The sequence below is a fragment of the Capra hircus genome, chromosome 10 (assembly GCF_001704415.2).
Source record: "Capra hircus breed San Clemente chromosome 10, ASM170441v1, whole genome shotgun sequence".
NCBI lineage: Eukaryota > Metazoa > Chordata > Mammalia > Artiodactyla > Bovidae > Capra > Capra hircus.
This window is the reverse complement of record NC_030817.1, coordinates 72,532,789-72,559,429: the sequence shown is the minus strand read 5'-3', so window position 1 is coordinate 72,559,429 and position 26,641 is coordinate 72,532,789. Positions and strand designations below refer to the sequence as shown.

The window sequence follows — 26,641 nt, the reverse complement described above, 5'->3', positions numbered from 1 at the left end:
ATGGTAAAATATTAAAGGAAAGAGTAGGAAGGAGGGGATAATAGTGGTTAGTGTTTAAAAACATTCTAGAACAAGAAGCAGGATGATGAACGCATTAGAAAAAGAAAATATTGAACCTTTACCAAGGTACTTTGTTTCACCTTTTTTTTTTTTTTTGAAAAGTCCATTCATAAAACTTTTATTCCACTTACATGAGCTTAATACACGTGTTCTTAACAATTATGCTTGGATTGTTCATGAAAATCTCATAAGACATTAAACAAAGCTAGCCATCATCTCAAGTTGTTTCCCTGTTAACTATTTTTTATAGCACATGCATGTTAGGCAAGTATCCAAAAAAAAAAAAAAAAAAAAAACTAAAAAAAGTTAAATACATGGGTGTTTGTTTTACTTCTGTGCTTGATACACGTGAAGTAATGAATATCAAGCAATTCATTTTTACTGCATCTTTACTTGTGCATTTGTTCTTAGGTTGCCTAAAACATTTAAATACAAATAAAATGAGTGTAGCAAAAATAATGAAAGCAAACAGCAGGTAACTTTACAAATAATGGAATGTGAACCGTTTCTGCCCTTATCCAGAGTAAATTGGGTCACAGCTAAAGGAGCACTTCTGTAGCTGCAGTCAGCGGTGTGCACACTGAGTCTGAGTATTCCACAGATAACACATGGTTTAACATGCAATATCCATGGGATATCCATTTCTACTACAGCTTTGTAAATGCTCCAAACCTAAAAAGTACCCACAACTACACCTGTGATTGGAATCAATTATCCCTTTTATTCCCCACCAGGACATACCAATATGCAGGCAATTTTCTTTGCTTAGACATGGAAGCAGTTTTAACACTGGCCCTCGTGAAGCCACAATGTACCAAAAGTACTATGCCAAACATTTATAACTTGTATAAACATCCCCATATTGGCCACCTCAAGATGAAAACAGATAACTCCCTAAATGTTAACTGGCCCTACTCCCCTAATATTAAACATAAAAACCACATGGGAAATATAGAAATTCAAACAGAAGTAACATAAACCTGTCATAAATCGTAAACAAAAAACTATTTGTGGGACAGCATGGATGACAAATGGTCTACTGTGTAAATTTTAGAATGAGGCAGACAAAAGGTGGAAGGCAGGTTACTTTTCCCCTCCTTCTCCTGCTTCAGCTTCATCTCCTTGGGTATCCGATGTCCACAATGTCAAGTTATCTCTCAGTAACTGCATTATTAGCGTGCTGTCTTTGTATGACTCTTCACTTAATGTATCAAGTTCAGCAATGGCTTCATCAAATGCTGTCTTTGCAAGAGAGCAGGCTTTCTCAGGGGAGTTCAGAATCTCATAGTAGAACACAGAGAAGTTAAGGGCTAGACCCAGTCTGATAGGATGTGTTGGTTGCATTTCCTTTTTGCTCATTTCAAAAGCTTCTTGGTATGCTTGCTGTGACTGATCCACAATCCCTTTCTAGTCATCACCAGCCGCAACTTCAGCCAAGTAGCGGTAGTAGTCTCCTTTCATTTTCAAATAGAAGACTTTGCTTTCTGCTTGTGAAGCGTTGGGGATCAAGAACTTTTCCAAAAGAGACAGTACATCATTGCAGATGTCTCTTAGCTCGGTCCCTATTTTCTCTCTGTATTCTCGAGCCATCTGCTGTTTTTTCTCAGCACCTTCCGTCTTTTGCTCAATACTGGAGACGACCCTCCAATATGACCTACGGGCTCCTACAACATTTTTATAAGCAACTGAGAGAAGATTCCTCTCCTCATTGGATAATTCAGCTCCTTGCTCAGTTACAGACTTCATGCAGCCTGCCATGTCATCATATCGCTCAGCCTGCTCGGCCAGTTTGGCCTTCTGTACCAGCTCGTTTTTATCCATGACTGGATGTTCTGTGTCCGAAGTAGGTGGCGACGGACGGATGGGGCTCAGCAGTCTCTGCTGTTTCACCATTTTGAGAGGCAAAAATACCTTACATGAAGGAACCAATTCTGTTTCCTAGCCAGTTTTCTTACTTTTATCCTTCCTTTTTAAAAATTTATTTATTTTTTATTGAAGGATAATTGATTTACAGAACTTTGTTGTTTTCTGTCAAACCTCAACATGAATCAGCCATAGGTATACATATATCCCCTCCCTTTCGAACCTCCCTCCCATCTACCTCCCCATCCTACCCCTCTAGGTTGACACAGAGACCCTGTTTGAATTTCCTAAGCCACACAGCAAATTCCCAATGGCTATCTATTTTACACATGGTAGTGTAAATTTCTATGTTACTCTTTCCATATATCTCACCCTCTCCTCCCCTCTCTCCATGTCCATAAGTCTATTCTCTATGTCTGTTTCATCATTGTTGCGCTGTAAATAAATTCTTCAGTATCATTTTTCTAGATTCCATATCTATGCATTCAGTTCAGTCACTCAGTCGTGTCCAGCTCTTTGCGACCCCATGAACTGCAGTACGCCAGGCCTCCCTGTCCATCACCAACTCCCAGAATCCACCCAAACCCATGTCCATTGTGTCGGCGATGCCATCCAACCATCTCATGCTCTGTCTTCCCCTTCTCCTCCTGCCCTCAATCTTTCCCAGCATCAGAGTCTTTTCAAATGAGTCAGCTCTCTGTATCAGGTGACCAAAGTGTTGGAGTTTCAGCTTCAACATCAGTCCCTCCAATGAACACCCAGGACTGGTCTCCTTTAGGATGGACTGGTTGGATCTCCTTGCAGTCCAAGGGACTCTCAAGAGTCTTTTCCAACACCACAGTTCCAAAGCATCAATTCTTCTGCACTAAGCTTTCTTTGTAGTCCAACTCACATCCATATATGACCACTGGAAAAACCATAGCCTTGACTAGACGGACCTTTGTTGGAAAAGTAATGTCTCTGCTTTTTAATTACTGTCTAGGTTGGTCATAACTTTCCTTCCAAGGAGCAAGCATCTTTTAATTTCATGGCTGCAGTCACCATCTGCACTGATTTTGGAGCCCCCCCAAGTAAAGTCAGCCACTGTTTCCCCATCTATTTGCCATGAAGTGATTGGACTGGATGCCATGATCTTAGTTATCTGAATGTTGAGCTTTAAGCCAACTTTTTCACTCTCTTCTTTCACTTTCATCACGAGGCTCTTTAGTTCTTCACTTTCTGCCATAAGGGTGGTGTCATCTGCATATCTGAGGTTATTGATATTTCTCCCAGCAATCTTGATTCCAGCTTGTGCTTCCTCCAGCCCAGCATTTCTCCTCATGTACTCTGCATATAAGTTAAACAAGCAGGGTGACAATATACAGCCTTGACATACTCCTTTGGAACCAGTCTGTTGTTCCATGTCCAGTTCCAACTATTGCTTCCTGACCTGTATACAGGTTTCTCAAGAGGCAGGTCAGGTGGTCTGGTATTCCCATCTCTTTCAGAATTTTCCACAGTTTATTGTGATCCACACAGTCAAAGGCTTTGGCATAGTCAATAAAGCAGAAATAGATGTTTTTCTGGACTCTCTTGCTTTTTTGATGATCCAGCGTATGTTGGCAATTTGATCTCTGGGTCCTCTGCCTTTTCTAAAACCAGCTTGAACATCTGGAAGTTCACAGTTCACGTATTACTGAAGCTTGGCTTGGAGAATTTTGAGCATTACTTTACTAACTTGTGAGATGAGTGCAATTGTGCGGTAGTTTGAGCATTCTTTGGCATTGCCTTTCTTTGGGAATGGAATGAAAACTGAGCTTTTCCAGTTCTGTGGCCACTGCTGAGTTTTCCAAATTTGCTGGCATATTGAGTGCAGCACTTTCACAGCATGATCTTTTAGAATACGAAATAGCTTAACTGGAATTCCATTGCCTCCGCTAGCTTTGTTCGTAGTGATGCTTTCTAAGGCCCACTTGACTTCACATTCCAGGATGTCCGGCTCTAGGTGAGTGGGAGTGATCACACCTTCTTGATTATCTGGGTCGTGAAGATCTTTTTTGTATATTTCTTCTGTGTATTCATGCCATCTCTTCTTAATATCTTTTGCTTCTGTTGGGTCCATACCATTTCTGTCCTTCATTGAGCTCATCTTTGCCAAGGGATGTTCCCTTGGTATCTCTCATTTTCTTGAAGAGATCTCTAGTCTTTCCCATTCTATTGTTTTCCTCTATTTCTTTGCATTGATTACTGAGGAAGGCTTTCTTATCTCTCCTTGCTATTGTTTGGAACTCTGCATTCAAATGGGTATATCTTTCCTTTTCTTCTTTGCATTTTGCTTCTCTTCTTTTCACAGCTATTTTTAAGGCCTCCTCAGACAACCATTTTGCTTTTTTGCATTTTTTTTTCTTGAGGATGGTCTTAATCCCTGTCTCCTGTACAATGTCAAGAACCTCTGTCCACAGTTCATCAGGCACTCTGTCTATCAGATCTAGTCCCTTAAATCTATTTCTCACTTCCACCGTATAGTCATAAGGGATTTGATTTAGGTTATACCTGAATGGTCTAGTGGTTTTCCCCACTTTCTTTAAGTCTGAATTTGGCAATAAGGAGTTCATGATCTGAGCCACAGTCAGCTCCTGGTCTTGTTTTTGTTGACTGTATAGAGCTTCTCCATCTTTGGCTGCAAAGGATATAATCAATCTGATTTCAGTGTTGACCGTCTAGTGATGTCCATGTGTAGAGTGTTCTCCTGTGTTGTTGGAAGAGGGTGTTTCCTGTGACCAGTGCATTCTCTGGGCAGAACTCCATTAGCCTTTGCCCTGCTTCATTCTGTACTCCAAGGCCAAATTTACCTGTTACTCCAAGTGTTTCTTGACTTCCTACTTTGGCATTCCAGTCCCCTATATTGAAAAGGACATCTTTGGGGGCTTAGTTCTAGCAGGTCTTGTAGGTCTTCATAGAACGGTTCAACTTCAGCTTCTTCAGCATTACTGGTGGGGCATAGACTTGGATTACCGTGATGTTGAATGGTTTGCCTTGGAAACGAACAGAGATCATTCTGTCGTTTTTGAGATTGCATCCAAGTACTGCATTTTCGACTCTTTTGTTGACTATGATGCATATATATGCATTTTATATGCATTAGAATATATTTATCTTTCTCTTTCTGACTTACTTCACTGTGTATAATAGGTTCTAGGTTCATCCACCTCGTTAGGACTGACTCAAATGTGTTCCTTTTTATGGCTGAGTAATATTCTATTGTACCCACAACTTCTTTATCCATTCATCTGTTGATGGACATCTAGGTTGCTTCCATGTTCTAGCTATTGTAAATAGTGCTGCAGTGAACAATGGGATACATGTGTCTCTTTCAATTTTGGATTCCACAGGGTATATGCCTAGAAGTGGGATTGCTGGGTCATATGGTGGTTTTATTCCTAGTTTTGTAAGGAATCTTCATAGCATCTTCCATAGTGGCTGTTTCAATTTACATTCCCACCAACAGTGCAAAAGACCCTAAAAAGCCAAAGCAGTCTTGAGAAAGAATGGAGCTGGAGGAATCAACCTTCCTAATTTCAGATTATACTACAAAGTTACAGTCAACAAGACTGTATGGTACTGGCACAGAAACAGAAGTATAGACCAATGGAACAAGATAGAAGGCCCAGAAATAAACCCATGCACCTGTGGGTACCTTATTTTTGACCAAGGAGACAAGAATATACTGTGGGGCAAAGACAACCTCTTCAGTAAATGGTGCTGGGAAAACTGGATAGCTACATGTAAAAGAATGAAATTAGAACACTTTCTAACATCATCAGTTCAGTTCAGTTCAGTTGCTTAGTCGTGTCCGACTCTTTGCGACCCCGTGAATCACAGCACGCCAGGCCTCCCTGTCCATCACCAACTCCCGGAGTTCACTCAGACTCATGTCCATAGAGTCAGTGATGCCATCCAGCCATCTCATCCTCTGTCGTCCCCTTCTCCTGCCCCCAATCCCTCCCAGCATCAGGGTCTTTTCCAGTGAGTCAACTCTTCGCATGAGGTGGCCAAAGTACTGGAGTTTCAGCTTCAGCATCATTCCCTCGAAAGAAATCCCAGGGCTGATCTCCTTCAGAATGGACTGGTTGGATCTCCTTGCAGTCCAAGGGACTCTCAAGACACCATACACAAAGATAAACTCAAAATGGATTAAAGACCTAAATGTAAGACCAGAAACTATAAAAGTCTTAGAAGAAAACATAGGCAAAACACTTGATGACATAAAATCAAAGCAAGATCCTCTATGACCCACCTCCTAGAGTAACAGAAATAAAAACAAAAGTAAACAGGTGGGACTTGATTAAATTTAAAATCTTTTGCACAACAAAGGAAACTATAAGCAAGGTGAAAAGACAACCTTCACAATGGGAGAAAATAATATCCTTCCTTTTTTTAAGTGCTCAGATTTTTGTCTTTTTGCTCTTTAATCAGTTCAGTCACTCAGTCACGTCTGACTCTTTGAGACCCCATGGACTGAAGCACACCAGGCTCCCCTGGCCATCACCAACTCCCAGAGCTTGCTCAAACTCATATCCATTGAGTCAGTGATGCCATCAAACCATGTCATTCTGTCATCCCCTTCTCTTCCCACCTTCAATCTTTCCCAGCACCGGGTTCTTTTCCAGTGAGTCAGTTCTTCACATCAAATGGCCAAAGTATTGGAGTTTCATCTTCAGCATCAGTCCTTCCAATGAACACCCAGGACTGATCTCCTTTAGGATGGACTGGTTGGATCTCCTTGCAGTCCAAGGGACTCTCAAGCGTCTTCTCCAACACCACAGTCCAAAAGCATCAGTTATTTTTCTGTAGTTGCAGTGAGCAGGGACTACTCTTCAGTTTTGGTATATGGGTTTCTCACTGCAGTGTCTTCTCTTGTTGCAGAGCATAGGCTCTAGAGCACATGGGCCCAATAGGTGCAGGTCCTGGGCTCTAGAGCACAGTTTCAATAGTTGTGGTGGTTGGGCCCAGTTGTTCCACAGCATGTGGAATCTTCTCGGACCAGGGATTGAACCTGAGTCTCCTGCATTGGCAGGTGGGTTCTTTACCGCTGAACCATCAGGGAGGCCCTTTGTTTTAATGTAATAAAGCACAGGTGCAAAAACTGAAGGAAGGAACTGGCTGGCTTCATGATCATTTCTTCCATCATCATTAACTCCACTCAGTACTCTGTTCTTTACTTCTTCCTTTCCAATAACTCGCTTCTTTCTTTTCAATAAATCACTAAAGCTAAGATTTAAAAGCACTTTGCCACATCCTGATACACTACAGTAGTTTAATTCTCATATCAGTCTAACCCAAATTGGTTTCTCATCAGCAGAGCTCAGCTGCCACTAACTTTCCCACTGTGTTCAACAAATGGAAAATTTCAGTAAAACCTGTAGTATCATTTATCTCCACTGTGGAAATATTAAGCAAGCTTGAATGTAGTGATTTCTTTAATATTTTAAATCATAACATAATTATTAGGATAGTGAATATTTCAGAGTTTTCCTGAATGTGAGGTTGGATTGAAAAGGGAGTGATCATTTAAAATCTGATCATCAGGTCTTAGACATTGGTCCATTTTGATTCATATTGCCTGGACATGTTAAGGTACTACTTACCTTCTTCTTAGTGCTGTTATTTTAAAGAGTTGGCCCTCTTTGATGTTTAGTGGGTTTATTTTAAATGGGTTTCTGTTTTCAACTTCATTGAATAGACAATGACAGTTCCCTTGTTTGTGTCACATTTTATATTTTTCAGTGAACTTTGATAGTGTTATCTATTTAATTCTTATTAAAACAGCAAACACTTGTTGCACACTGTGATAGGTATTGTAGTCCAGCTTTTTGAGAGGTTGGGGGAGTAACTATAAGAGCACATCTTGAGTAATGTGTTATGAGCGTTAATAAATGTATGTATATAGCACTACATGGACAGTGGGTACCTAATTATTAATTATATTATTCTCTGATAGCATATCACATTAGCACATTAGATTTTAATTTGATATATTGAATCAATTAGCTTCTCCAAATCAGTTGTAATAGAAAAAATATCTTATTCATCTGTGCATTCCCAGCATCAAACATAGGGCTTTGAACATGCTAGCCAATTACTTTTCTGAATGACTGAATAAAATGAGTGTAGGTATATAAAGATAGATTCATTTTATAATTATAAATGTGTGTAGATATATAGATATTTATGTTTACATATGCTATATATAAAGTATATTTAACATAACGTATATATGTTGGAATTCAGAATTCCAGGAAAGAGAATGTTTCATGTAACAATTGAGAAACAAATTGTTTTCTGGTCAACAGAAGTACTGTTTTTCTGTTAACACAAAGCCAGTACATAATAGGTGGCATGTTAGGTTTTGGGCTTCCCTAGTGGCTTGGATGGTAAAGAATCTGGCTGCAATGTGGGAGACCCAGGTTCAGGAAGATCCCCTAGAGAAGGGCATGACAACCCACTCCAGTATTCTTGCCTGGAGCATCTCATGGACAGAGGAGCCTGGGGGGCTACAGTCTATGGGGTCGCACAGAGTCTAACATGACTGAAGAGCCTTGGCACACACGCACATGTTAGTTTCCAACTCCGTACATTAATGTAGTTGTGATGGTTAAGGTCAGACTCTTGAGAAAGATCAAATTCCCAAATTTCCTTTCATTTTAAGAAGTGAAGACACATCCTTCAAGTGTCTCGCTCTTGCTCTTCCTTCCCAACATGACTAAAATTCATGTCTCACTTAGGAGACTATTTTGTCTTCTATCTTTAGTTAGTACATATTTCTGCTTGTTAATTATGTGCCACACACGTGTTTTACATGTATTTTCTTCAACTGCTTGCTTCTTCAGCTTCAGCTGCCTGCTGACTACCACCCTGACTATATTTGATTGTCTATTTGGGGGGTGGGGGTAAAGAAGAGTTTTACTGACATGAGGAGGAAAATATCAACTCAGAACCTTACCTGTAAGTTACATAGAAAATACCCAATCAGATCTCTGGCAGGAATTCATTCCTTCCCTTTGTTCTTTGATATATCATATTTGGAGAAATATTGGGTGTTTTGGAATTTTACTTAAACACATACTGAATGTAAGATAAGAATACTGTTTATATTTGTAGAGACTCTCCGGAAAGAAATCTTTTGTTCTATGCCCTTTTGTCCCGTTAGGTAGACGAATACATTTCAACACCAACTTTATTTATGGCGAATCAATTTAGCTGCAGTGTTTGCTTTCTTTCTATCCCTCTGGCTCTGGCGGTGGGTTTCTAACCCCGCACCTGTGGGCCTTCCTTGTTCAGAAATGGGCATCTAATGTGGGCTTTAACATGGGGCCAGTGAGGAGCCTCATGCCATCTCAGAGTGGAACCTCTTTGTTGGCTCTACTAGAATAAGCGTTAGCTCTTTTCCTCTTGTTTTCCTTGGGCTGGGTGCCCTACGGGGACATGATATCAGTGCTGACTTCCTTGACCCCACTAACTGCCTCTAGTGAACATCCTTGCTAACTGCCTGCTCTGTGCCTGCCCGGATAGACACGTGCTCTCTAGTCCTCGGGAGTCTACATTGTCTTCCTGTCCTTTCTCCTTTAGCCAAATGTTTTGTTTCAGCCCCATTTCCTAGACTCGTGTATCATTTCTTAGAACAGTCATCCTCTGGCCATGGTGACCTCCTGTATGGATCTCTAACGCCTCCCAGACCCTGAAAGTTTCCATTTTTTATTCCAGTTTGTCCAACTGTCCCGCTCAGTTTTAAGACAGTAATAGAAACCCAGATGTGCTGCTTTGTTAGAAAAAGAGAGGGTCAGCAAGCTTTTTCAGGATCAGCAAAATGATGATTTATTCAAGACCCTTTTAACTGTATTTAGAAAAACTTCTCTGGACATTTCATTCAGAAGTCATTAAGGCCAGGAAATTAGGATCCTGGGACAAAATCTCAGAAAGATTCCCTACAGCCCTTGTTTATTACCAAACTCTCCCTTCATTGTATACATTCCTTGGCTGATAGCTGAAACTGGGAAAGAGGAGGAAGGTGGTTGTAACACTTAACCTCTTGTTTGCTATTGGCTTGTATACTTTGCTGCATGCCCTGTGCAGACGAGCACCATCCTTGATATGCTGAGGATGTCAGTCAAAGTCCCAACAGGAAACAAAGGCACATTCAAAGGAGCTTATTAGGGGAGTTTAACAAAGAAGCTATTTATGAGGATGTAGGCAGGTTTAAGGGAAACCAAAAGAGGATGGTGAAATATCCCCAGGGAATCTTAGCAACAGCTAGGAATCTTTACCAGCGATAGGCTTGTAGGGGTAGAGGAAGAAAAAGCTACCAGCAGTCTGAGAGAGGGATGCACCTAGTATGGTGTGGGTTCTGGACTTCTCCTGAGGAAAGAGGCTGCTGCCAACCCTTGGTCACACAAGGAGGGCCTCTGACCTCACTCTGCTTCCTTCTCCCATCCTCCCATCCTCATGTCTCCAACCCATCTCTTGCAAGCATCTCCTCATATGTTAATCCAATCAAAAGGCAGGGGGGGAAAGGAGCTGGAATGATGCAAAGAGTGTAAGTCAAACTCTCAGGGGACAGAGAAGGTTGGGGAGGGCAGAAAGTGTATCTGGAGGGCTGGTGCTGAAGATACTGGCACACTGAGTCACTGATCTCAGCTGAGGTTGCCTCTTTAGATCATAGGAGGGTTTCACGTGGTAAGTCAAATATGTCACTGCACTCTGTCTTAGAAGCTTATGTAGTCATTTCCCCTCTGTGGATAGCTATTTTTATAAGTAGTCAAATAGTATGGTTGGTAGAAGATGCCCTGTGGTCTCAGGGTCTCCGTGGGGCTTTGGCTTCCAGATTTGCCCGATAGCTCTTCAGCCTCCCATGTCTTGTGGAGGTTGCTCCCCTGGTAGGCACAGTGGTGACGAAACTGCATTTTTCTCTGATGGCTTTTTAAATTGTATTCCTTTCAGCAATGGACATTAAACCGCAAACCAAACTCTTCTTCTCCTTATCCTAGAGATCAACCTATTTAGTGAGACATGTCCTGTAATTATCGGAAGTCTTAGAGGGATTTTTCCCTTCTCTTCCCTCCCCTGCTCCCAATTTATGGAGAATTTGAATACAGGGTTATTTGGTCTTGGGAGAGAGAAGCAGGTTTTCTGGATGGGAACTGAGGTGTTGCTGTGCAGCTTTATGATTCAGCATTACTTCTAGAGATTTTTTCCTCCTAGATTCAGATATTCTAGAGATACTGCAGTGAGCTCATATACACTAGATCCAAAAGGGGAAGAGAAATGTACCATGAGCTCCGGACACAGGCTCTAAAATGGGGATCAGCGTTGAAAACAAAGGCTGTCACTCTTTTTTAAACGCATAAAGTTTAAAAACTCTACGTCAAGAGGGAGTTTTAAAATTTCCCCAAAAGGAGAGGTTTGGAGATGGTGCCCTCTCCTTTACACTGTGACAGTTTCTCATCGCAGCTGTTCTAAAGGAGCTATAGCAGGTCTGCCTGGTGCTCCTGCAGACCCCTGCTTCAGAGGGGAAGCCTGAGCTGGGTGATCACCCAGTCTCATGCTGAGACACACCTGACGAGGCTCAGAAAGAGTACAATTAAACCACAGAGGCAGGTTAGCACCAGTGCCAACCTCTTGACAGAGGCCCTGCAGAGAAATGTTTTGTAGCCTGCTTTCTGCCTCCTTTGGAGAGCTGAGAGCTTACAACGTGTAAAGTTCTCACTCCAGGTAAACCTTGGAGTTCTACATTGCGAGCTAAGCAGCAGGTTTCCTACAGCTCTGACAGCGAATGTCTTTTGCACTCTTGGTCTATGGAGTTTGGTGTTGATTTTTCTTGGGATTAGGGTGACTGACTCATCTTGGTTTACCTGGGATTTTCCTGGATTTAGCACTGGAAGTCTGGTGTACTGGAAATCTCTGTACTCAGTCATGCACTTTGGAATCTAACAACCGTGCGCTGTGGAGGGAGGTCGCGACTCAGTTGAAAGTCCAAAACATCTGCTTCTCTCTCTCAAGATCAAATAACCCTGTTTTCAGATCCTCTGTAAGTTGAGGGAGTGGTGAGGGATGAGAAGGGAGAGACCCCCTCTAAGTCTTCCTCTAATTACAGGACATGCCTCATGAAGAAGGTTGATCTCTAGGGTAAGACAGTGGAGGAGAGGAGTTTGGTTTGTGGTCTGAGGTCCACAGCTGAGCCTGTGGACATGTCATATCTGAAAGGCAGAGCCCACAGAGTCAGGTCTCCACTAGGAGTGTGACTGCATTATCACACCCTTCTTCACCAGGTTCCCAGGGATCTGTGAACTGGAAGTACTCATTCCTGTCTCACAGAGCCCTTTGGGTGGTTGTGGTTGAGCTGAGGTTCAAGTGCAGTAATGCATGTTAAAGCTTTTAGTAGTTTATGAAGCACTCTGCAGACACAGTTATTTTGGTTGCATCATACTTTCTTCACTGATAGTCCCTGACTCTGAGCACAAGTGGACCTCTCAACTTTCTGGGAAAGAAAAGGATCTAATAAATATTATTAACTTAATATGTCTATTAATATTTAATACATTTATTAATAATTTATTAAAAACATATTGTCTCTCCTAGTCCACTGAACATCGTGCTAAGTACTTTATATACATCCATTGCTTTTAATCCTAAAAATTATATGAAATAGTTATTATTATTCCCTGTGGCCCCTAGAATCATGTTCTTCATACAAGAGTCCTGTTCTCTTTTGATGTAGACTCTGGGATAATGAAAGCAGAAGATCCAGTATAAAGCATCAGAGCTGGCTCCCAGAATGGGCCAGCTATTTTGCATATCAGCATAAAATCCTATATGCAGACATCTAGCTGGTCAACCCTTGAAGATCAGGTGATGTTCAACCTACCCTCCTACCCTTGGTAGCCCTGCTCAGACCTTGAGGTCTGCAGGTTTAAGATGGCAACAGTGGTAAAGAATCCACCTGCCGATGTAGGAGACGCAAGAGATGCAGGTTTGATCCCTGGGTTAGGAAGATCCTGCGGAGGAGGGTATGGCAACCCACTCCAGTATTCTTGCCTGGAAAATTCTGTGGACAGAGGAGTCTGGTGAGGTAACAGTCCATGGGGTCACAAAGAGTTGGACATGACTGAGAGACGGAGCATAGCACAGGGGTTGAGGTGAGCCACAGTCCAGCATTCTGAAAGACATAGGAGTATGGGCTCAACTCTGCTGTAATATATACATTGGAAGGTTGTATATTTTTCCTTGGTTATTAAAAGAGTTTGCAGGTAGTGTCAACAAAATTGTACAGGCATGATAATTTTAAAAATAGATATTTTTATGTATAACCTATCATTTTATTATATTTTCATTCAATTTTTACTTATGATCAAATTTAAAACTTTATCCAAGTATGTATCTTTACTTTTCATTGGGCTTATATATTTTTTTAAAATGCAGATATAAGTTCACTTCTTACCAACTCAGCCTTCACCTATTGAATTCATTTGAGTCTGTAGATTATCCATGATACATCTGGTACAACAATTATATCATAATGTTAAACCAGTTTCCACTTATCAGGAGATGTTTTCTCATGGCCCTTGGAACTGATGTCCAAGGCACCAGTTTGCTCATAGAAAGAACCTGAAGGGAGATCTTTTACTTGAGGATAGCAGTTAAGTTTGAATTATGTTCTCCAAAGTAGAGTTTTCTCTCCATAAGTCAGATCAAAGTACTCAGAACTTTGAAAGAAACTAATTTTCCATTAATTTAAAGACTCTTGTATATACATTTATATATATTTACTACCTTTCAATGAAAATTTGTAGCCACACAAAGCAGTAAAAAAAAATATGTTTCTTCCTAAATGATGTTAAAACAACTTCTTAGACAAATGAGTTAAAAGACTGGGCCAAAACTATTTTGAGCTAGTCGCAAGGGATGAGACCTTTCAATGTGCTGATTCAAGATTCCCTTTAGGGACTCTGTCAGTGTAAGAAAAGTGAATGGTTAATCATTGTTAAACCAAATACAAGGAGAAAATAATGTCTGGTTAAAGATTATTAGGCTAGTCAGTCAGCTGGGTAGGTAACCCTGGCTTCCCAGAGGTCCTTAATCTTATTTAGCTCTATCAGAAAATTGCTCAAGCATTTTAACAGCAATACCTGTTACATCCCAGAGGAGGCTGTGAATTATATCATGTAAAAAAGTTCTGCCTTAGACCAGGTTTGGGATACTTTTTATTCTCAATGTGAATGTAACTTTTGTATCAAAAGTTCTTATCAGATTTTTGTTCTAAAATAATAATTTTTTCTTAATATTTGATTTAAGGTGGTTAGTCCTTTTGGAATAAAAGTATCAAATATTTCTTACCTTTAAAAGAATATTGCAGGATTTAAAAACATGAAAGGGAAATCTGATGCTTGTGAGGAATAGTAAGATTTCATAATGGCTCATCGGTACTAATATAGAGCGCAAATGTGATTAAAAAAAAAAGCCAATAGTGTCTAGATCTGTCTACTAATTAACAGGCAGTACGTGGTAAACTAGGGCTTCCCTGGTGGTTCAGTGGTAAAGAATCTGCCTGCCAATGCAGGAGACCCAGGTTTGATTCCTGAGTCAGGAAGATCCCCAGAAGAAGGGAATGGCAACCCACTCCAGTATTTTTGCCTGGGAAATCCTGTGGACAGAGGAGCCTGGTGGGCTACAGTCAATGGAGTTGCAAAAGAGTCAGATGTCACTGAGCAACTAAACAACAACGTGGTAAACTCAGTATACCACTGAGGGATGGTAATGTCCTTAGCATGGGCAATCCTATGGGACCACAAATGGTTTCTCCAACGAACGAATTGCGAGGTGAAATTGAGAGAGAGAGAAAGGGGGAACCTATAAAAACCACTCTCAAAAGACTTAACAAACCAATCAAAACATGTATACCTTATATAGACCCCAGTTCAAACAAACTCACTATAAAATAAAATTATGATATTCATAAGGAAGTTAACAATTTTAATTCTTACTGGATATTTAATGATACTAAGGAATTATTATTAATTCTTAAATGTTGATAATGGTATTTAGTTTAAACTGTAATTAACCTTACAGTTTAGAAATACATGGTGAAAAATCTGCAGTTAAATTGATACCATGTCTAGGATTTACTTCAAAATAATACAAAAAGAAGATAAGTGGGTGGGAAGATAGGTGAATACAGTCAGCCTGAGTTAACAGTTGTTGTAGCTTGGTAATGAGTACATGGAAGTTCATCATGCAAGTCTGCCTACTTTTTGTGTCTGTTAGAATTCTCTTTTCATAGAAAGCCTAAATAAAACCATGCTAGAATGATTGGTTCTCAGAGCTGCTGGTATTTTCATTACTACTTTGACCAGACTCCTATTCTAGAGCCCACGGTCAGCGGAGTTCTGTTCACAAAAATGTAGGCTGGAGGGCATTGATGACACTTAGAGTAACATGTGAGGAAGTGATACCATAATATGGTGTCAGTGAAAGCCTTTCTTTTAGAGCATAATGTAACAGAACAAAGATATTATGGCTAGACACAAAGAAATCGTTGTCACTCTGAGCATTGTAGTGAAAGCGTAGCACTCATCACTTAGCCAGAGTTTGGAATTTATTGGTTGTGGATAGAGAGAAGGGAGACAAATGAGAAAGAACATAGTCTCAAATCCTGGCGTGGACAGAACTCTTCTTACTTAGTTTAAAAGGCACCAGGCCTCTTATGGGAAGTAATTAGCATTCCAGTCAAGTGCAGGACTGATGTTACTGAGAGGAGGACCTTGTCTGGAAGGCTGGTTAGCCACCTGTCTACTAACAGACAGTGTCAAGCTGACAGTTTTCAACCAGGCTTGTATTTATTCGTCATCCTCTTAGTCTTCTTTCTTCCAACTTCTCCCTTCTTCCTCTTTTGCATCCTTCTCTTTCTCTTCTTTCCTTTTCTTTTTCTTCTTTTCCATAAATGTTTCTCCCAAGAGCAAATTCTTTGGTGTGACTTGTAGCAAGCTTAGAATAAAATGCTGATGTTTCTTGTAATTAATTTGAGAACTGCTTTCTTCAGTTTTTTCATCACATGGAAAGAAGAACCTTGGAGTTTCTTAGTCTAGTAGCTCAATGTCGGTAGTTGGAGTCCTGGGAAAGAGGGCAAAGAAAAAGAGCCTGGAGAGAGAAGGGCACAACCAGGGAGAAATTCACCTGCCTAACATGCAGCCTGACATTCTTTCCTGAACCGTGTTGTTATTACTGCTCTCCTCTCCAGTCTCAGTAAATGAAACGCTAACCTTGAAGTTACGCAGGCTCCCAGCCTGGCTTTATCCTTGCTTCCTCTCATTCTCTTACATCTACATTTGGTTCATCAGTAAACCCTGTTGGCAGACCTTCAACACATACCCATAAATGCACCATCACCCTGCTGGGACAATGGTTCCAGCCACCAGCTCTATCCTGGGTGATTCTGATAACTTCCAAATTCGTCATCCAGCTTTCATCATTGCCTCTTTTAGCCTCTTTCCAACCCAGGAGCCAGATGGTCCTTCTGAAATGTAAGTCAGACTTAATTCCTCTACTCCAAAGCCTGCAGCAACCTGCCAGCTCACTCTGTGTAAAAGCAAATGGTGTCATACTGACCCACTGGCCTGCACAGCCAGCTTCCAACTTCTCTGATCACACGTCATCATGGCCCATGTGCATTCTCACTGTGCTGCGGCCACACTGGTCTAGCTGTTCCTCCATTCGAGGCTCTACTGCTCCCCTCTGCTTGGGACGTGTTTCCCCCAGAGAGGGGGCTTGGGGGACATGCCTCTCTCCAACTCTTCCTTCAATACTTTGCTCAGTGTAAAGACCTCTCAGTGAAGCCTTCTTGAGTCGCCTGTTTAGAAAATGACTTTCTTCCCAGCACTCTGCTTCCCCTTAATTTCCTCTTGTTTAAATCTCTGCACATTTATTATTACCAGACACAGTCTATAATGGCTTATTTATTGTGTCTATTATCTGAGTATTTATGCTGGAATTTAAGCTCCATGAAGGCAGATAATTTTTTTCTCTTTGGTTTACTGCTAAATCCTGAAAACCCAAGCAAGGCCTGGTCTATAGTAGGTGCTTAACACATACTTGCTAAATGATTGAATGAATCCCCCAAGCTAATAAAATCTGGTGTTTACAACATTCTTTTTTTAATATTTATTTATTTGGCCGCACCGAGTCTTAGTTGAGGCTCACGGGATCTTGGTTACCTCATGCAGGATCTTTCCTTGAGACACACATTCTCTAGTGGCAGTGTGTGTGTTCAGTTGCTCCGTGGCACATGGGATCTTAATTCCCCGACTAGGGATCACACCTGCATTCCCTGCATTGCAGGGCGGATTCTTAACCACTGGATTGCCAGGGAAATCCCTGATTTTTACAACATTGTTATGTGAGCAGTGCTTTGTGGGGATAAAGCAGAGTGGCTGAGTGCAGACGACACAGGGTGCTGATTTCAGTCAATGAGATGTTGAGCTCATAACACCAAGATTTAGGGGGGACAGACATTTCAAGTAATAGATGACGCTAGAACTTGAGCCCCTAGGAGGGGTCTTTCTGGTCTTTCTGCTACTGCTAAGTCACTTCAGTTGTGTCTGACTCCGTGCAACCCCATAGATGGCCTCCCACCAGGCTCCCCCGTCCCTGGGATTCTCCAGGCAAGACCACTGGAGTGGGTTGCCATTTCCTTCTCCAATGCATGAAAATGAAAAGTGAAAGTGAAGTTGCTCAGTTGTGTCTGACTCCTAGCGACCCCATGGACTGCTACGATAGCCTAAACTATCTTATTTGAACCTTTAAACAGAGGCAGTCAAAGATTTGGAAATACTTAGGAACGTTTGGTTACTTTAATAAAATTTAAAGTTACATTTTGAGAAAAAAGATATTTTCTAATACTGGACATTTATACATCTGGTATTTTTGCGATTTGTTGGAAAAAAAAGGTTTAAATATTTGAAATTAGACATCTGGAAGCTTAAATAGCTTAAAATTAAAGACAAAGCTCTCTTTGGGATCTGCCAGGCACAAAATACAGCCTGCAGTGTTGAAGCTGTGGGGGGTAAGGGTGGAGCTGGACCCTGTGGGGGCAGGCCCTGTGTGTGGACTAATCCTCTGGGGTCCTGAGAGTAGACAGAGCAGGAATGGAGATACTGGTGAGGGAAGTTGGGGAGACTTTGGTGGGAGGTGAAGCAGCCTAGAAAAAGGCTCATTTCTATGTTGGCCCAGCTGCCCTGCAGTGGCCAGACTGTCACAGGGCTCCTAGAAGGAAGTTATCTCGTTGGTAGTAAGAAAAAGATAAAAATTTAATTGAGAAGGAAAAGGTACTCCGTAGAAACCACCTATGCTCTACCCTCTCTCTAGCCACTTTTGTTAATCTGTCATGCAGTGGGGCCTCTTCCTGCCTCCCCTTGTAGTCATCTTTCAGCCCACAGATCACTGTCTTTGCGATTGCTCCCTACTTCTATTCCTCCCCACCCGACACACCCCTTTTAAGGCCTCTCTTGATATTCAAGTTTATTTTTGTCTTATGTAAAAATATTAAGGCCCGCATTTGCCCGGGCTGGCTGGGCTTCTGAATAAACCTAAGAGTGGGTGCAGAAGTCTGCAGAACTGATTGAATATTCTTTGTTGGTGTTGGAGAAGGTGGCAGCCACATCAAAGGAATAGTTGTGGCATGGCTCACGTGGACATAAAGGGAGGGCCTGAATTCCCTGAGGGGTCTCACCCAGATTCCACCCTACCCTGAATGTACTCAGGGGTTGTTGTGTGTCCAGAAGAAGCACTGACACTGCTGAAGGCATTGGCTGGCAAGCTCACCAGAGGCTAAGTGGGGCACCTGGCACATGTATATCTACGTATGTCCGTGTGCATGTCTGGGGAGACTCAGGGCAGCGCTGGTCTGGAGCGCAAGTGGGATTTGTAGGAAGGCCACACGGTCTCCGGCAAGGCAAGCATCCCAGCAAGAGGGGAGGTGAGGCTGCTAAGTAGCTAGGAGGCACCACTGCATCTGGCCAAACTTAAAGAGAAACTTGGGTTAAAGAGAGGCTTCCCTGATGTCTCAGCAGGTAAAGAATCCACCTATAATGCAGAAGATGCAGGAGACATGGGTTCGATCCCCGGATCAGGAAGATCCTCTGGAGGAGGGCTTGGCAACCCACTCCAGTATTCTTGCCTGGAGAATCCCATGGGCAGAGGAGACTGGTGGGCTACAGTCCAGAAAGTTGCAAAGAGTCAGACGTAACTGAAGCGGCTGAGCACACATGGAAAGAGAAACCTGAGGACAAGCTGCAGGCATTAGAAGCACCAGGAACAGCACAACCGCAAGTGAATAGATGGGTGGCCAGGACCTGCAGAAGGCCGAGGAGCTTGAGGCCCCGGCCCTACCTACCACAAAGTTTAAGAACAACAGCCCAGTCCCATGTGTACTCATGTATTCAGATGCCATCCTGGAGAGGAGCCAGGAAGGGGGATGAAGACAGAGACATTACTGAGTACCTTTATCTAGAAAGGTGGAGCATTAAACACAGGGACTCTAAATGGTTTCTTTGGACCAAGGTTTATAGCAGATCGGACCTTAATTATTCTCCTTGTTACTCAACAGTTGGAAGTTCACATAGTTCATCTATTTATCTAAAACTACCAGTTTTCCTTTTTACCCACCTACTAGAAGAGTGAGTAAATTACAGCCTCATTATACATACATGCTTGTCAGTAGCCTTGTGTTTGGTCAGTTCATACATTTGAAAGCTTCTGGCTGTAGTGGAAGAGCAGAGAGAGGGTAGACTCGGACCCCATGTAGACCTAGGTTTGAACCTATCTCTTCCACTGTGTTTCCTCCCTGTGGGAACTTGGGTGGGTTACTTGACACGTATGAGCCGTGCTTGTCTGTGAAGTGGATTTCATGCCTCTTACCTCTGAGACCTGTTCTGAGATCAGATGGCATCTGAATATAGAGTTAATCAGGGTTTATCACATGGTAAATGCTCAACAAATGTCAATTTCTTTTCTCCTCACACTGATTAATTTTCATACTGATAAACAAATGACAGATTGTTTCCTAGTTGATTTGGTCCAATTAACTCCCAGTAAATTGACCTTAGTTTTTGATGGAATTGTCCAAATTGGCGTATTGACACGTTCGTATACACCGTGCTTCATTTTAATCCAGTTCCAACTGTGACCTGTAGATGTTGCTGTGAATCTTCCTCTGTCTCCAGTTAAAGCTAGAGATACTGAAGTCATTTGTGTTAGCGATTATTCAGAAAGCACAGGGGTTTGTGTGTGAGAAGGGACAGCACTGGTCACTTTGCCTGTCCACTAACTTCCTCTGTCCCTCTTCCCCAATCCCCACCCAGGGTGACTTTCCTTAAACTTGACCCTCTGCTCCACATCCACTCTCCACCTTGCTCTGAGGGCATAACTACAGAGGCAAGGGACTCTGGGTTGAACAGCAAAATTCTTGGGGTCCTTTTGATGTCTTCTCAACTCATCCTCCACCTCAACTAGGATGAGAACTCAGGGCAAACACTGCTTAAAGCTGCCAGGTGGGGCATTTTTCACAGGAAGCTGTTCCTTCCCATGGCACGAGATTTGACTCACATAATTTGACCTGGGTAACAAGCTGAATTGGCTTCCCAGGTGGCTCAGTGGCAAAGAATCCACCTGCCAGTGCAGGAGATGCCACAAATGTCAGTTTAATCCCTGGGTTGGGAAGATCCCCTGGAGGAAGAAATGGCACCTCACTCCAGTTTTCTTGCCTGGGAAATTCCATGGACAGAAGAGCCTGGCAGGCTACAATCCAAAGGGTCGCAAAGAGTTGGACACGACTGAGGCAAATGAGCATGACAAGCTGAGTAAGAGAGTGCTCTACCACGTCTTGCTGTTTGGGACAAAATGTTCAGCAGTTTTTTCTACCGACCCAAGGAACTCAAAGCGGAAGAAACGACCACTGGAAAGATAAGGGAGGAGGATTTAATAAATCATCTGCACAATATTTTAAGTGACGTTTTTTGCTCCATGAAATTAGGATTCTTTAGAACCCTATAAAATGGATACAAATATAGTTCATGAATCAGTGGGCCTAGCTTCTCCTGGGCTGTATTTTATGTTGCGTAAAAGGCTTCTGGTGACTAATGTGAGGCAGGCGGTGGCAGGTGAGCAAGGAAAGGAGAGGATGAATCTCCCATCTGCATTGTTTCATTTAAAGAGGCTAGAACGAGGATGTTTTAATTTTAGGGCCAGGGCTTTCTTCCTGACAAATGATAGAGACAATTTGAGTGGAATAGAGTTAGTTTTACTTTCTGCATTTCCTCAGCCATGTTTTTTTTTTTTTTTTTTTGGCTTTCCTTTAGTCTCCTGGAGCTTAGGACTGTCTGGTCTTCTTGAGCAAAGCAGAAGAGATTGTGAGCCAGTCTCTCTCTCCTCAGGCATCGGTTGTGTTTGCCCTGCTGTGAGTCTGTGCAGATGCCTGTGGTCACATAGTGATGCACAGAGGCTGAGTGAGACAGGGTCTTGATTCTGTGGTCTTTGGTGGAGAATGATCTCATCCCCTTGGAGATAGGAGTAGAAGCTACTAACCCCAGGGAGTTTGCTGGGACAGGGGTACCTGAAATAAGTTGGGGATGAGAAGAAAAGAGACGTAACACTTGAGAACCTAGATGTAGTGGCAGGATGTTAGATCTGGATGGAGCCTTGGAGCCAAAGGAGGGCAGACCTGGAACCAGAGTCACAGCCATACATGGGGTTGTCTGGGGCTTATTCTCTGGAGGGTCTCCTGTGCACAAGACCATGCATTCTGGTCTGCCCAGCATTCTCCTGGGTCGTGCCTGTTGCCCAAAGCAGTTGTGATAACACCCCCTCTATTCCTAAGAGAGTCCTGATTTGGATGATAAATTCTGTCACCCTAGCTGTTCACCTTACTAGATCTTTCATCAGCATCCCAAAGAGGTTGCTATGCTTGACGGTTCAGGAAGACATACTATACAGAAAGCTTCTTAAGGACCAAGAAATGGGTCTAGAATGAGACAAGAGTTTTCTTTGAGAGGCTTTGGGCTTCCTAGCTCCTACTATGTTTTCACTTTTAGTTGTATCCAAATTTCTTTTGATCCTCTCGTCTTTCTCTCTGGCTAAAAAAGAGTTGTTTTAAAATCATTGCTGCTGCTGCTGCTAAGTCACTTCAGTCGTGTCCGACTCTGTGCAACCCCATAGACGGTAGCCCATGAGGCTCTCCCGTCCCTGGGATTCTCCAGGTAAGAACACGAGTGGGTTACCATTTCCTTCTCCAGTGCATGAAAGTGAAAAGTGAGAGTGAAGTCGCTCATTCGTGCCTGACTCTTAGCAACCCCATGGACTGCGGCCCACCAGGCTCCTCCGTCCATGGAATTTTCCAGGCAAGAGTGCTGGTGTGGGGTGCCATTGCCTTCTCCATTAAAATCATTATTATAGTATAAATTACTGTTTTACTCAAAAAACACACTTAAGTATTTCTCTATTAATGGACAGGTCGTTCCATTTCCATTTTGTTGGCAACTTCAAACAATGTGCGCGTGCGCGCGCGCACACACACACACACACACACTTCTGGTTTGCTGTACTTATTTCTGTTTCCTTATCTGTACATGAAGAAATTATAGGATTGGTGGCAGGATTAAATGAGATAGAGCTTCTAAAAACACTTTATAGTACCTGGTACAGAGTAAATGTTCAATAAAATTGGTTGTTGTTATTATTTAAGTATTTATTCCATAAATTATTTTTTTCTCAGAGAGGCCCATTCCTGGGCTTTCTGACTAGCGAAAATGGTTGCTCCTCTGTCCTTTCAAGGTTATAGGCAGGATCATGGCAAGATGTCAAATGTCTTCCTAAAGCATCACTCAGAACCTTACTGAGGGTTCCAAGTGAGGTCCCCAAAGTTCATATGGTCTACAGTCCCCCTCAGTTCCCAGTTTCAAAGTGGATGTGATGATTTATTCATTTCTGCAGGGGCCAAAGTGCCACTTGAATGTTGTCATTGAGACACTAGACTTTCCTCTCATCTCTGAAGCATAAAATTCAAAACACCTACAGAAGTGGGGTTGAGAGAGCGGAGGATAAGAAGAGACCTTCAAAAGGCTGTGAAGCAGAATGGGATGGAAAGAGTGGGCCTGCCACTCTTACAACATGAGGGTTTTTTGGAGGCACTCCTGTAGAGACCAGAGCGGGAGACCGCAGGGTAAAGGGCTGCCTCAACTTTCATGTTGGGAAATATGTTTTTCAGATGTTCTTTTCAGCCAGAAATTGTCAGTATGATAAAGAGACAGCTGTCGGACTTCAAAAGAGTGACCTCCTGCCTTCTAAATATCTCTCTGCAGTCCAGGGCTTCCGAAAGGAGCCATCTCTAGATGAAAACCGATTTTTCTCTTTGCTGTTTTTTTTCCTTAAAAGCTTTGAACAATATGGCAAAAGATAAGAAAGGAGGCTTTTGCTCCAGATGTGCAAGGTTTCCTAGAAGAAAAAAGATCTAAAAAGCTTCTCTACCACCTGTCCTGATAAGTCAAAGAGAGGATTTGACTTCACATGAGAGAGCTTATCAAATAAATACTCTGCTTGTCAAAATTTTCTCTCTAGTTCCCATCCTACAGAGACATATCCTGACAAGCTGTAGAGTTTCTCCACTGACCAAAAGTAAAAAGTAAATAAAAAGTAACAAGACAAACTAACTCAAAGTAGGGCTGGGTAAGACTGAGGCTTTATGGAGCTATTAAAAACTAAAGAGAAAAACTAAAAACTAAAGGGAGATGCTTTAGCGTCTTTGCTGGAGATGCTCCAGCAACAAAACAGGAAGCATGTCAAGCGATAGAGGCAAAAAAGAGGAAGAACAACTTAAGACTTATTACTCATTTTTAATCTTGTCCACATTCAGAAGATTTACCAAACTTAAGTAAAGAATGAAAATATTAAATACATACAATGTCTATTTGTCAAGGCCACAGGAGTGACAGATGGCACTCTTATGGACTGAATGCTTGTCTCCCCAAAATTCATATTCTGAAATCTTAAACCACCAATCTGATTGTATTAGTAGGTGGGGCCTTTGGGAGGTAATGAGATCATTGGGGTGGGACCATCCCAAATGGCATTAGTGCCTTTATAAGAAGAGACTTGAGAGCTTGTGCTCTCTGATTTCTGTTGCAGATGGCAACAGCCATCTGCAAATGGGGTGAAGTGAAAGTAAAGTCGCTCAGTCGTGTCCAACTCTTTGCGACCCCATGGACAGTAGCCTGCACCAGGCTCCTCCATCCATGGGATTTTCTAGGCAAGAGTACTGAAGTGGGTTACCATTTCCTTCTCCAAGGAATCTTCCCGGCCCAGGGATTGAACCCAGGTCTCCTGCATTGTAGACAGATGCTTTACCATCTGAGCCACCAAACCAAGGCCAGTGCAGGTCTCATAGGTGAGGGATCCTTCAGGTTTTAAAGAGAGAAGGACTGGGCATAGGATAGTCCAGAAGGTTCATTCTGCCATTGGCAAAATATTCATTAGTGAGGGAAGCTGAGAAACTTGAATAAAGTGGGGTCACAAAGAGTCGGACATGACTGAGTGACTTTCACTTTCACTTTGATTTTTAGTGTTTTGTCAGTTGCTTGATAAATATACCAATAAGGATAAGAGTACTTCCAGTTATTCAAAATATTATTAATAGAACATTTCTTCCATGCCAGGCACTAAGTACTGAAGATAAGATACTCTCATCTTTGTAGTCTGTTTTATCCCCTCCAGGATTCATTCTTTAGAACAGCTGCTGCTGCTGCTGCTGCTAAGTCACTTCAGTCGTGTCCGACTCTGTGGGACCCCATAGACGGCAGCCCACCAGGCTCCCCCATCCCTGAGATTCTCCAGGCAAGAACGCTGGAGTGGGTTGCCATTTCCTTCTCCAATGCATGAAAGTGAAAGGTCAAAGTGAAGTTGCTCAGTCGTGTCCGACTCTTAGCGACCCCATGGACTGCAGCCTACCAGGCTCCACCGTCTATGGGATTTTTCCAGGCAAGAGTACTGGAGTGGGGTGCCATTGCCTTCTCCACTTTAGAACAGCATTCAGCTGCATTTTTAGAACAGGACTTTTACAACTGAGTTTGTTCTGTCACTTAAGGTGTGAAACATAGCTACTGATCTAGAGGGGCAATGGTTGTGTTCAGGGACCACCCTCCTTCCATCTATCCAAGAATATATCAGCCTTACCCAGTATCCAAAGAAAAGGGCCTAGGTTCCCATTCAGAGTTCTGAATCTAGGGTTCATGATAGAATTTCCCACCTGAAGGAAAGCTCGAGTCTAATCAGGCTTCCTCCATCACTGAAACAAAACAAAAATAAAAGAGAGTTATCTAAGTCCATATGCTTTTGAACTGTGGTGTTGGAGAAGACTCTTGAGAGTCCCTTGGACTGCAAGGAGATCCAACCAGTCCATTCTGCAGGAGATCAGCCCTGGGATTTCTTTGGAAGGAATGATGCTAAAGCTGAAACTCCAGTGCTTTTGCCACCTCATGTGAAGAGTTGACTCATTGGAAAAAACTCTGATGCTGGGAGGGATTGGGGGCAGGAGGAGAAGGGGATGACAGAGGATGAGATGGCTGGATGGCATCACTGACTCGATGGACATGAGTCTGAGTGAACTCCGGGAGTTGGTGATGGACAGGGAGGCCTGGCGTACTGTGATTCATGGGGTCGCAAAGAGTTGGACACGACTGAGCGACTGAACTGAACTGAATGATATTATAGAATATAAAATTTACATTAGTCATGGTGTTCTCACTCATGTCCTGTGATGACACATGTAAATTTCAAATAAAAACCTGTTTCCTACCACTTAAAGTGAGGAAAGGGTAAGAAGTCACACCAAAGCCTGTCTAGGCTGACTCTTGCTGACTCTTAGGACCCAAAGAGGCCAGAGTGACACCTCAATGTGATATCTCAACATGCTTCAAAGGCAGTCACATTGATCTCTGAGTGGGGTGCCTGTATATGAATGTGGGGAGAGGAGGGCTGGAGGCTGGGGAGGACTGCCATCATAAATCTTTATCAAATCAGCAGAAAGCAAACAGAATCCAAGGCCACTTTTCCAACTTCAGCCTATCAACTTAGAGCAGATTTGCCTTGTCAGTTTTTCATGCATATTGTCTAAGGTGGTGGCTTGTTATTATTTATGTCTTGGGTTTATGGATTGACTTTGTTCCTGAAGGCAAGTTCAGTTGACACATCCATTTATTCTTACATATTAAATCACCTTTTTGTGTGTTTTTTTTTTTTTTTTTTTGAGAAAAGAGATTCACAGCAAGTTTCAGGTAGACCCATGTGTTCTTTTTTTGTTCTGTATTATGTTTTTCATTTGCCTCTGGGGGTAGATTACTTTCCACTCTCAGCACCTGTGTTTCCTCCTTCATCTTTCTAGCTGCTTGTCCGGGCTGTTTTCCACCTTCGAAACCTTTACACAACTCATAAATTCAGTGTTCTCTGGTTGCAACTTTGAAATCACAAATTAAATGGTTTTGTCAGCTCAATAAAAAACAATAAAATAAAAAGGAGGATTAACAAGCACCCGGAAGAAGCTCTATATCTTGGCAAGAAAGATTAGGCTTTCCCCCAAAGGTTCCATGGGATTTAGAGAAGAAACTGGCTGGATTTGTTTCCTTGCATATCTTAAATGTTAATAATA

General features: G+C 42.3%; 1 long non-coding RNA gene and 1 pseudogene across 3 annotated transcripts in view; one reads left to right on the top strand and one right to left on the bottom strand.

Annotated features, from left to right (window-relative positions):
* LOC108637000 overlaps nt 1-26,641 on the top strand; it is a 168,005-nt gene that overhangs the window by 42,018 nt on the left and 99,346 nt on the right. The window lies entirely within an intron of this gene.
* On the bottom strand, nt 1,086-1,935 carry LOC108636999 (annotated as a pseudogene). Its single transcript, XR_001918704.1, has one exon. The product of XR_001918704.1 is annotated as a 14-3-3 protein zeta pseudogene (transcript).